The following is a 13,183-nucleotide window of genomic DNA, read 5'->3' on the forward strand; positions in this document are numbered from 1 at the left end:
TGAACTCGCCCATCTTCACAAACTGCTGTCTTTGTGATAAATAGCTCCTTATCCAAGTCAAAGCTACTCCCCTTATTCCATATCTGTATAATTTTTTCAGTAATATTTGATGATTAATGGTGTCAAATGGTTTACTCAGATCAATGTAAATTCCAGCTGCATATTTCTTACTATCTAAGCTATTGGTTATCTCTTCTACTGCATCAATTATTGCCATAGATGTTGACCTTGCTGTCCTAAAACCATATTGACATTCATTAATTATCTTATGTTTATCTATAAATTTCGCTAATCTAGTGTTATATAATTTCTCAAAGATTTTGGAAAACTGCGGGAGCAAAGAGACAGGTCGGTAGTTTGTGAAGATGTGTTTGTTCCCACTTTTATATATTGGTGTTACTTTTGCCATTTTCATTTTATTAGGAAATTGTCCTGTTTGGAAGGACAGGTTAAATATATAAGTTAGTGGTTTGGTGATTGAATGTATGTTTTTTTTCACAAGTGTCATATCTATGTCAAAACAATCAGTAGATGTTTTATTTTGGCAATTATTAACAACATCTATTATTTCCTCTTCAGTTACTCCCAACAGAAACATACTCATTGGATTCATTTCAATCAGTGACTCCATTTCATTGCTGCTATAATCAGGGATTTTGGCTGCCAATTCTGATCCGACATTTATAAAGAAACTGTTAAAACTCTCCACAATATTATTAATATTATAATTATCTTGGTTGTTATCAGTGAAATAGCTAGGAGACAAGTTATTTTTTGACTTGCCTTTAATTATAGTGTTAAGTATTCTCCACACCTCCTTAGTGTTGTTCTTATTCCTATGTAATAGATTGGTATAATATAATTTCATACTAGTCCTTATTATATCAGTCAATTTATTTTTATATGTTTTATATCTATGTTCAGAGTCTTCAATCAGTTTCTTTGTATATTCATTTTTTGAGCCAGGTTTTACATTACTTAATTTGATGAATTGTCTATATAATGTATTTTTCTTTTTACAAGCATTTTGTAAACAAACCCTTGGTTAACCATGGGCACTTTAAAGTTTTGTTGTTGTTTCAAATTTTTTTTATTGGACATTTTTGGTTATATATTGAATTAAATATATCTATAAATGATTCAAAGGCACTATCCACATCCTTTTTGTTGTACACGCAATCCCAGTTTTGCATTGTTAGGTCCTGATTTAATAGATTGAAAGAGTCTTCTGTTCTAACTCGTTTGTAAGTATATTTTTGCTGTGAATTCAGGTGTGTACTGGTCTCATCATTATACACTGTGAATACAGGCAGATGATCGGTTATGTCACAGACCATTACTCCACTGATGTTTGAAAACTGCATATTATTTGTGAAGATGTTATCGATGAGGGTTGCACTGTGCGATGTTATTCTAGTCGGTCTTGTAATGGTTGGGTATAAACTCATACTGTGCATCCTGTTAATATAGTTTTCTGTTGCTATGTGGTTATTTGGATTCATGAGATCAATATTATAATCCCCACAAATAAATTTTGTTTTATTAACTATTTCTGAGAAAGTTTTTTCAGCCCACTCAGTAAATAGTTCCACATTTGAACCTGGTGACCTGTATATACAGCTAACTATGATATTTTTCTTCCTTTCATTAATGATTTCTATTGATAAGCATTCAACTATATCATTTACTGATACAGTCATGTCTTCTAATATTTTGTATTTATATTTCTTGTGAACGTACATAGCGACTCCTCCACCCATTGTATTTGTTCTGTTAACATAGTTTAAATTATAATCCTTTATCTCAAAATCAATGCCTTTTGCTTCATTAAACCATGTTTCGGATATAGCAATTATGCTAAATGGATTCACAAAATGTTGTAAGTAGTCTTGAATTGCACTGGAATTTGCATATATGCTTCTACTGTTAAAATAGATGACTGAAAATGTGCCTTTTGATTTTATTGAGTTATTATATTCCTTTTCTGAATAGTATTTGCAGTTAATGGAGTCAGATGATGGAAACATATTATCTGGATCGAGATGATATTCCAAGTCTAATGAATTGTGATCAGTATACTCAGATAATTTTAGTTCAAAAATCTTGGAATCTAGAATCCTTTGTTGTATTGTTAAATGGTTGTCTGTAATATCAGAGGACTGATTGTATGCCATTGAATGAACTTGTTAAAGTACTTTTTTAACTCTCCTTGTCCCACTAATTCACATATTTATTCATATTTCTTCAGTTCCTGTATGTCTATAACAACCAGCACTTTTGCTTGTTCAGGTGATCCGTTCAGTTTTATGAATATTTTACAGTTTGTGACCCAAGTATTCTGTATTTTGTTTTGTTTCCTTAAGTGCCTGGCTTTTTTTGCAATATCTGCATTCCTTTTGATCAGGTGATCATTCAAATATACGTTGGTGCCTTTTAGCTTTCTCCCTTGTTTCATTAGTTCAGTCTTTCTTTTCCTGTTGACGAACCTCAGGATGACAGCAGGCATGACGTCCCTCTTCGCAGGCAGAGGATGACACGCTTCGATTGAGTTCTTGTCCAGATGAATGTCTCTGGAAGCCAGAAAGTCCACAACCTGCTCCTCCACCGAGCCAGCCTCCGGGTCCCCAGATGCACTCTCGCTCCCCGCAGCATGTGCATATGAGCGGGGTTTAACTTTTAGCCCCGTCACTATCACATCATTCAGTCTAGAATACTGCTCCAGATCTTCCACTTTCCTCTCCAACTCGCCAATCTTCTTATCCCTCTCCTGGATGCACATACGGAGCTCCGTGACTTCATCCACAAGTTTAAGAATGATATCCTGTTTAATCCGTATGTCATGTACGTCTTGTGAAAGAAATTGAAGTGACTTTTTAATGTCCTCGTTTTCCTCCGCCGCTGGGGTTCTCTTCGGTCCCATGACGACGAGCCCTTAAGATCCCAGTCTGGTCAAAGATGATATTTAGCTCTCAGCGATGTGTTGGCAACTTCTGCGTCTTTGTTAGCAGCTAACAACTAAGCTAACTAGCGATCTAAGCTAAGTCAGCACGAAACGCGGCGAAATTTATCCCTAAATAAAGACTCAAAGATGTATTTATACGACGTGAATATTTAAACACTGGAGAAAAAGTAATAAGACTGACTTATTAGTGTTCGGCTCCCTTCTACTTTTCTTTTAATATAACTTGTTTTTTTTATCCTTATTGTACTGAAGATGCCTAATTGTTTAAATTATGTAGATGGTTTGTTGTGTTTGAAATACACTGGAGAATTAAACTCCATCCATCAATCCATTCATCCATCTTGTCCCGCTTATCCGAGGTCGGGTCGCGGGGGCAGCGGCCTAAGCAGGGAAGCCCAGACTTCCTTCTCCCCAGCCACTTCGTCTAGCTCTTTCCGGGGGATCCCAAAGCGTTCCCAGGCCAGCCGGGAGACATAGTCTTCCTAACGTGTCCTGGGTCTTCCCCGTGGCCTCCTACCGGTGGGACGTGCCCTAAACACCTCCCTAGGGAGGCGTTCGGGTGGTATCCTGACCAGATGCCCGAACCACCTCATCTGGCTCCTCTCGATGTGGAGGAGCAGCTGCTTTACTTTGAGTTCCTCCCGGATGGCAGAGCTTCTCTCCCTATCTCTAAGGGAGACCCACGTCACACGGCGGAGGAAACTCATTTCGGCCGCTTGTACCCGTGATCTTATCCTTTAGGTCATGGCCCAAAGCTCATGACCATAGGTGAGGGTGGGAACATATATCGACCAGTAAATTGAGAGCTTTGCCTTCCGGCTCAGCTCCTTCTTCACCACAACGGATCGGTACAACGTCCGCATTACTGAAAAAGCCGCACCAATCCTCCTGTCGATCTCACGATCCACTCTTCCCCCACTCGTGAACAAGACTCCTAGGTACTTGAATTCCTCCACTTGGGGCAGGGTCTCCTCCCCAACCCGGAGATAGCACTCCACCCTTTTCCGGGCGAGAACCATGGACTCAGATTTGGAGGTGCTGATTCTCATTCTGGTCGCTTCACACTCGGCTGCAAACCGATCCAGTGAGAGCTGAAGATCCCGGCCAGATGAAGCCATCAGGACCACATCGTCTGCAAAAAGCAGAGACCTAATCCCGCGGCCACCAAACCGGAACCCCTCCACGCCTTGAATGCGCCTAGAAATTCTGTCCATAAAAGTTATGAACAAAATCGCTGACAAAGAACAGCCTTGGCGGAGTCCAACCACCAATGGAAATGTGTTCGACTTACTGCCGGCAATGCGGACCAAGCTCTGACACTGATCGTACAGGGAGCGGACAGCCACAATAAGACAGTCCGATACCCCATACTCTCTGAGCACTCCCCACAGGACTTCCCGAGGGACACGGTCGAATGCCTTCTCCAAGTCCACAAATCACATGTAGACTGGTTGGGCAAACTCCCATGCACCCTCAAGAACCCTGCCGAGAGTATAGAGCTGGTCCACAGTTCCACGACCAGGACGAGAACCACGCTGTTCACCTGAATAAACCTTACCGGGAAGGCTGAGGAGTGTGATCCCACGATAGTTGGAACTCACCCTCAGGTCCCCCTTCTTAAAGGGAGGGACCACCACCCCGGTCTGCCAATCCAGAGGTACCGACCCCGATGTCCACGCGATGCTGCAGAGTCTTGTCAACCAAGACAGCCCCACAGCATCCACAGCCTTAAGGAACTCCGGGCGGGTCTCATCCACCCCTGGGACCTTGCCACTGAGGAGTTTTTTAACTACCTCGGCAACCTCAGCCCCAGAAATAGGAGAGCCCACCACCGAGTCCCCGGGTTGCTTCCTCATAGTTGAGGTCAGCAGAACACTATCCGCAACATACACGGTGTTTATAGTGCACTTCTTCCCCTTCCTGAGGCGGCGGATTGTGGTCCAGAATCGCTTCGAAGCCGTCCGGAAGTCGTTTTTCATGGCTCCCCCGAACTCCTCCCATGTACAAGTTTTTGCCTTCACGACTGCTGAAGTTGTACACTGCTTGGCCTGTCGGTACCTGTCCACTCCCTCCGGAGTCCTATGAGCCAAAAGAACCCGATAGGACTCCTTCTTCAGCTTGACGGCAACCCTCACCACTGGTGTCCACCAACAGGTTTTAGGATTACCGCCTACAGCCCCGACAGGCACCAACTACCTTGTGGCCACAGCTCCAATCAGCCGCCTCGACAATAGAGGTGCGGAACATGGTCCACTCGGACTCAATGTCCAGCACCTCCTTCGTGACATATTCAAAGTTCTTCCGGAGGTGGGAATTGAAACTTTCTCTGACAGGAGAATCTGCCAAACGTTCCCAGCAAACCCTCACAATGCGTTTGGGCCGGCCAGGGCTGTCCGGCAACCTCCCCCACCATCGCAGCCAACTCACCACCAGGTGGTGATCGGTAGAAAGCTCTTCCCCTCTCTTCACCCGAGTGTCCAATGCATGAGGCCGCAAATCCGATGACACAACTACAAAGTCGATCATGGAACTGCGGCCTAGGGTGTCCAGGTGTCAAGTGCACATATGGACACCCTTATGTTTGAACATGGTGTTTGTTATGGACAAACTGTGACGAGCACAAAAGTCCAATAACAAAACACCACTCGGGTTCACATCCGGGCGGCCATTCTTCCCAATCACGCCTCTCCAGGTTTCACTGTCGTTGCCAACATGAGCGTTGAAGTCACCCAGCAGAACAAGGGAATCACCCGAGGGAGCACTCTCGAGTACTCCCTCGAGTGTACCCAAAAAGGGTGGGTACTCTGAACTGTTGTTTGGTGTGTAAGCACAGATAACAGTCAGGACCCGTTCCCCCACCCAAAGGCGGAGGGAGGCTACCCTTTCGTCCACCGGGTTGAACTCCAACGTGCAGGCTTTGAGCCGGGGGGCAACAAGAATTGCCACCCCAGCCCGTCGCCTGTCACTGCCAGCAACGCCAGAGTGGAGGAGAGTCCAGCCCCTCTCGAGAGAAGTGGTTCCGGAGCCCTTGCTGTGCGTCGAAGTGAGTCCGCCTACATCCAGCCGGAATTTATCTACTTTGCGCACTAGCTAAGGCTCTTTCCTCCCCAGTGAGGTGACGTTCCACGTCCCAAGAGCTAGCTTATGTAGCCGAGGTTTAGACCGCCAAGTTCCCTGCCTTCGGCTTCCGCCCAGCTCATATCGCACCCGACCTCTATGGCCCCTGCTATGGGTGGTGAGCCCATTGAAGGGGGGACCCACATTGCCTCTTCGGGCTGTGCCCGGCCGGGCCCCAGGCGCTCGCCATCGTGCCCCACCTCCGGGCCTTGCACCAGAGGGGGGCCCAGATGACCCGCGTCCGGGCGAGGGAAATCTGGGTCCTTGATATGTCTTCTTCATAAAAGGTCTTCGAGCTGCTCTTTGTCTGATCCCTCACCTAGGACCTGTTTGCCTTGGGAGACCCTACCAGGGGGCTTAAAGCCCCTGGACAACATAGCTCCTAGGATCATTGGGACACGCAAACTCCTCTACCACGATAAGGTGGCAGCTCAGAAAGGAGTGAGAATTGAACTGAAATAAATAATCTATTGTCCAGAAGGCTCTCATAATATTTAAAAAAAACAGATGTAGAAGGTTGTAAACAGTTTTTGTATGCTCCAATAATTTGTGCTTTTTAAAATCAATTTACTATGGTCAGGCCCGGAACCAATTAACAGCATTAAACGAAGTACCGCTGTACTGAGATGCACCAGTATTGGTTGTATTTCATTACTATTGTTAATGTTTGTGTAATGTTTTGTAGTCATGACTTTTTGTTCAAAGCGTTTTTTTGTGAAACCAGGATGTTTGAGTCAAAAGTGCATGTGAAATATTGTGAGTTTATGGCAGCACATTTGAGCAAGTTTACAGTATGATGATGGATATGTCATGTCTGTGTGATTTTATTTGAAAAGCAGACATTTGACTGATGACAGAAGCTTTCATCCAACTAAGTTAAAACTGGAATTAATATATGCAAAACAGCTAACCTATGTGGAAGTGTGCATACTATATGACTGTGTACATTTTTGCAGTCAGCATGCCTGTGAGTACGTTATTGAACTGTGCATACTTTTCTGTACTTCAATGAATTGAACTTACTTGTGTGTACTTTTTTGAAGTGAGTATACTTGTGTTTACTTTATTGAAATGAGCATACTATGCTTCTGTGTACTTTATTGTAGTCCGCAATCCTGTGAGTACGTTATTGAACTGTACATACTTTTGTACATGTTATTGAAGTGAGCATACTTCTCTGTACTTTATTGAATTGAACTTACTTGTGTGTACTTTATTGATGTGAGTATACTTTTGTCTACTTTATTGAAATGAGCATATTATACTTCTGTGTACTTTATTGGAGTAAACATACTTCTCTGTACTTTATTGAAGTGAGCATAAATGTGTGTACTTTATTGGAGTCAGCATACTTCTCTGCACTTTTTGAAGTGAACATTCTTCTGAGTACTTTATTGAAATCAGCCCACTTGTGTGTACTTTATGCAAGTGAGCATACTATACATCTGTGTACTTAATTGAAGTGAGCCTACTTGTATGTACTTTATTCGACTTGCATACTTTGTGTACTTTTTTGAAGTGAGCATAGTTGTGTGTACTTTATTGAAATGAGGATACGTTTGTGTGTGTGTACTTAATTGACGTGACCATACTTGTGTGTACATTAATGAAGTGTGCATACTTGTGTGTACTTTATTGAAGTGAACATACGTGTGTACTTTAATGAAGTGAGCATTCTTGTACGTGAGCATACTTGTGTGCCCTTTATCATAGTCAGCATACTTTGTGTACTTTTATAATCACAGGTTGTTACCCGCTTGAACAATGACCTGTGATAGCGCTCCTTCCTGCAGTGCAGACATAACAGTCTGTTGCCAAAGGAGCTACAACCACAACGCTAAACAAACAAACAGTTAAAGTCATGTACGCATACAAATAAAGTTTATTGACAAGTATATCAAAGAACCTTTTTGTGTGAAAGCAAACTTTTCTTTCACTAGAATGGGGACATTTTTCCTCATGATAATAATTATTTTATTTCGTTGTGATAATTCATCACTCTTTTTTTCATAATACATATTTCTACCTTTCATAATTACTGTATGAGCTTTTTCAAAAAAGCCATTTTTCGATACATTGATACCTTTATTTTCCTTCCACATATATAATTTACACACACACACGCACACACAGTATATATATATATATATATATATATAGTATATATATATATATATATATATGTATGTATGTATGTATGTATGTGTATATATATATATATATATATATATATATATATATATATATATATATATATATATATATATATATATATATATTAGGGGTGTGCAAATTAATGCGTTAATTACGAGTTAACTCATCAATCTATTAACGCCGACAATTATTTTATCGCACATTTGCGTATGTTGTTTACATACTTTTATTTTGTTAACACCTTTTCTTAAAAAGATGGCGTCGCCCGGATGGGATTCGGGGTCGAGGGGCTCTTGGTAAAGATGGAACATTTGGCAAAAATACCGGACAATTCTGCAAATTTCATGGCTGGCTTACAGCGTGGTCACTCCGGGATCACTTACGACCGGCAGAAAATTCTGAATGTGGATAGATCGGGCCGTTTTGTACTGAATGACGCGTGCTTGCTAGACCGGCTAGCTAGCATGGGAATACTTTGCCGGCTGCATCCAGCGGCCTGTGAAGCAGCGTAGTATATGTGTTGTCTGTCTATTTAAGAATAATGCAGACGAGGAGTGTTGGCTGAGTTCTTAATGTTTGCTTTCAGAGCGTGCATATCACAACATACAAGATGCCGTCATGGCGACACACAACCTATACCGGGCTACCGCGCATGCTCGTCACTCCTGTTGCATGCTGGGTAGGGTAGTTCTTTTTTTCCCTGGCTCATAACATCACAATATAGTACCATGTATATGATGCGTTCAGTTTGTCAAAGCACCAAGCAAACAATCGGAAAATTCCCATCATATCAATTCCTAGATGTGGTCATAATTATTTTAAGTGCACTACGCAGAATAAACACAACATTATTAATATTGCTACTACGGATAATTTGGTCAAAAAATCCCTAAAACAGCCCACTACCTATAATATAGGTTTTTCAAACATAAGATCCCTGATAAAAAAAAAAAATTCTGCTGTTACCTCAGAAATTGCCTGTTCAGATGTTATGATTGTGGCTCAGAGATTTGTATGTAGATTATATTTATTTTCCATAACAAACAGGATAACTTAAATACCCTGGCAGTGTCAATAAGCTTAAATGTTTGTATTTACATTTTTTGAGTTGATGTTCATAAAATATGCTATTTAACTGCTACTGTTTAACAAGGACTGATTGAAATTGTGTTTGCACAACAAATGTTTTGGCGCTTTTGTTCATGTGCAGTTAATCGCGATTAATCGGAGAAATAGTGCGATTAACTTCGATTAAAATTTTTAATCGTTGCCCAGCCCTAATATATATATATATATATATATATATATATATATATATATATATATATATATATATATATATATATACATATACATATACATTTCTACTGCTTGTCCCTGGCTGGAGCCTATCCATATTTATACATTTGTATACTGTATGTATATATATATACATACATATATATACAAACTTATATATATATATATGTATATATATATACACATATATATATACATATATATATATACACATATATACATATATATATATAAGTTTGTATATATATGTATATATATATATGTTTGTATATATACTGTCTTCCTTGTGTCACATACATACGTTTATGCACACACACACACACACATACACAAACACACACACGCACACACCACAACTTTTTTCCCGTAACATTATTTAAGAAAATATAATAAATTATTTTTTCTTATAAAATTACAAAACTGTTTCATTGAACAATTCCATCTTTTTTCTCATGAAATCAAAACTTTTTTTCTCGTCATGTTTTTGTTGTTTAAAATATGTCTTTTTTTTAGAACAACTTCTTTCTTACTAAGTTTTTTTCTCCCATTACTGTATTTTTTTCCTTCCAAAATATATATTTTTTTCTAAAATATATTTTTGTCACATGCATATTTCTTTTAATATTAGGACATTTTTTATTTGTTATTGTTACTGTATATCTATATAGTAATATAATTCCCTCATAAATGTTTTTTATATTCATATTGCATAAGTTTTTGTTGTTTCTAATGTATATTTTTTTATCGTAAACTTTATGATTTTTTTTCGCACTAAATTAGAGCTTTTTTTTTCTCATGACATTTTTTTTCTCATATTGTTTTTTCAAAACTAGAAAAACAACATGAGCTCAGTTGTATGAGTTCATCTTGGTCAATACTTTTCATTACCGTTCACTTAATTATGCTCCATCCCAGCCTTGCATATTATTTGTGTAATCCTATAACACACAGTTCCACGTTTACACTAGGCTGTGGCAAAAAGGCAAGAAAGTGAGGTATAAAGAAATCTATTAGACACCGATGACAATATAGGTGTCATCAATTCTGTATTATTTCAGGTATTAACTTATGTTAGCAAAGAAGAGAGCAATATGTGAATGTGTATAAGTAAAGTACCGTGACTATAAAACCCTTAAGCAGACATTTAGCATGACACACGTGTGTGCATGTTTGTGTTTATGATTACTCCCTGATGGTCAAGTTGACAACCTCAGCTTGTACTAATGCAGGGAATTTGTGTGTGTGTGTGTGTGTGTGTGTGTGTGTGTGTGTGTGTGTGTGTGTGTGTGTGTGTGTGTGTGTGTGTGTGTGTGTGTGTGTGTGTGTGTGTGTGTGTGTGTGTGTGTGTGTGTGTGTGTGTGGACCCGTTGGCCATTGTTCTGCTGTCAGCAAGTCGTCTGTCAGGCCCAGGAGACACACTGCTGACATTTAGCAGGCCGGCCCACAGCATCTCCACCTCTCCTCCTGCTGCTTCCATCAAGCCCCTTCGCTCACTCTGGTTCCCTGTCACTCCTTCACCGTGTCTGTGGCATGACGTGTAAGAGTGTGCGTGCAAGCGTGTGTGTGTGTGTGTGTGTGTGTGTGTGTGTGTGTGTGTGTGGTAATGAGTGGGCCTTTAAGGCTATTAAGATAAGATTGGTACGCCCAGAGTTCCTCATTATACGCATTGCCTCTACACTGAATGTTAATTGGGTGGTGGGTGTTTAACTGGGGGGAGGAGTGTAGAGGTGGTAGTTAGGTGGTAGATCAGCCGTATAGAATTAGTATTAAAAAGAGAAGTATGGGAGCCATTAATCCGGTTCATTTGAGTCAGAGGTCTTGTCGGGGACGGCGTGGTGAAGCTGGTAGCGTGGCTGTGCCTGCAATCTGAGGGTTACTGGTTCAATCCCCACCTTCTACCATCCTAGTCATGTCTGTTGTGTCTTTGGGCAAGACACTTCACCCTTGCTCCTGATGGGTCCTGATGAGCGCCTTGCATGGAGGCTCCCGCCATCAGAGCGTGAATGTGAGTGTGAATGGGCGAATGTGGAAATACTGTCAAAGCGATTTAGGCTTCCTAAAAAGGGGTAGAAAAGCGCTAAACAAGTACAACCCATTTACCATTTGTCCATAGAAGACATGCATGATAGGGTAAAACCAAACAAAAAAGCACATGCGCGTTCCTGATTGTTTAATGTCAGTAGTTTAGTAGACCACCACCACCATCCACAGGATACAAATGGAACTGTATACAAATCGCAACTAACCTTTTCTCCTATTATTATTACTATTGTTTTTAATTGAACATTGAACTCAATTATACAGTTCAAACACCCTTCTAAACTGGAACGAAACAGGATATTAAAATATGTTGTATGTATTATAACAAGACTAGCAAGGTTATTACACCAAGTTGGCTGCTAACTCATTAATTGGTGGACCATCCCAATGTCACATGGTTATGACAAAGTCATATTCTTCAACACAATGGGGTAAAACATTTCAAATGATCACAGTTTTCGGTCACTGGCTTCACACTATACCTGATGGATTTGTACTGCCATCTTGTGGCAGAATTTAGAACAACAACTCCAAAAGACCAAGTTGAAAGCTGTAGCTGTTTTGATTTAGAAAAAAGTAAAAATAATGTTGATATTTATTATTGACATATTGAATTTTTAAATTCAATTGAACTACACACAATAAAATATTAATTCCATCCATCCATCCATTTTCTTACCGATTTGAATATACTGTATTAATTAACCGCAGTGCCTTGTTAAGTCCCATTTAAATCCATTTGTTAGAATCAATCAATCAATCAAAGTTTATTTATCTAGCCTTTATTCACAAGTGTCTGAAAGGGCTGATAGTATTGATTTGTATTGATTTAAAAACACATTCTAACTAATGATTCTTATTATTATATTAAAATGAAATAATTGGATTGTAATTTTTTAAAAAGCAATGCTAAAAATAATATTTACTGGTAAATATGTGCAATGTATAACATATTAAATTAACATCAACATAATTCAGGAGGAACAGTGTGGTTTTCGTCCTGGTCGTGGAACTGTGGACCAGCTCTATACTCTCGGCAGGGTTCTTGAGGGTGCATGGGAGTTTGCCCAACCAGTCTACATGTGCTTTGTGGACTTGGAGAAGGCATTTGACCGTATCACTCGGTAAGTCCTGTGGGGAGTGCTCAGAGAGTATGGTGTATCGGACTGTCTGGTTGTGGCGGTCCGCTCCCTGTATGATCAGTGTCACAGCTTGGTCCGCATTGCCGGCAATAAGTCCGACACGTTTCCAGTGAGGGTTGGACTTCGCCAAGGCTGTCCTTTGTCACTGATTCTCTTTTATGGACAGATTTTCTAGGTGCAGTCAAGGCGTTGAGGGGTTCCGGTTTGGTGGCCGCGGGATTACGTCTCTGCTTTTTGCAGATGATGTGGTCCTGATAGCTTCATCTGGCCGGGATCTTCAGCTCTCACTGCATCGGTTCGCAGCCGAGTGTGAAGCGACCGGAATGAGAATCAGCACCTCCAAGTCCGAGTCCATGGTTCTCGCCCGGAAAAGGGTGGAGTGCCATCTCCGGGTTGGGGAGGAGACCCTGCCCCAAGTGGAGGAGTTCTAGTACCTAGGAGTCTTGTTCACGAGTGAGGGAAGAGTGGA

At 40.6% G+C, this 13,183-nt stretch overlaps 1 protein-coding gene across 1 annotated transcript in view; it reads right to left on the bottom strand.

Moving 5' to 3' along the window:
• Positions 1 to 13,183, bottom strand: part of LOC133561962 (phospholipase A and acyltransferase 4-like) — a 72,448-nt gene that overhangs the window by 41,327 nt on the left and 17,938 nt on the right. The gene's annotated exons all lie outside the window — the stretch shown is intronic.

Source organism: Nerophis ophidion, linkage group LG11, assembly GCF_033978795.1.
Source record: "Nerophis ophidion isolate RoL-2023_Sa linkage group LG11, RoL_Noph_v1.0, whole genome shotgun sequence".
In the NCBI taxonomy this organism is placed as follows: Eukaryota; Metazoa; Chordata; class Actinopteri; order Syngnathiformes; family Syngnathidae; genus Nerophis; species Nerophis ophidion.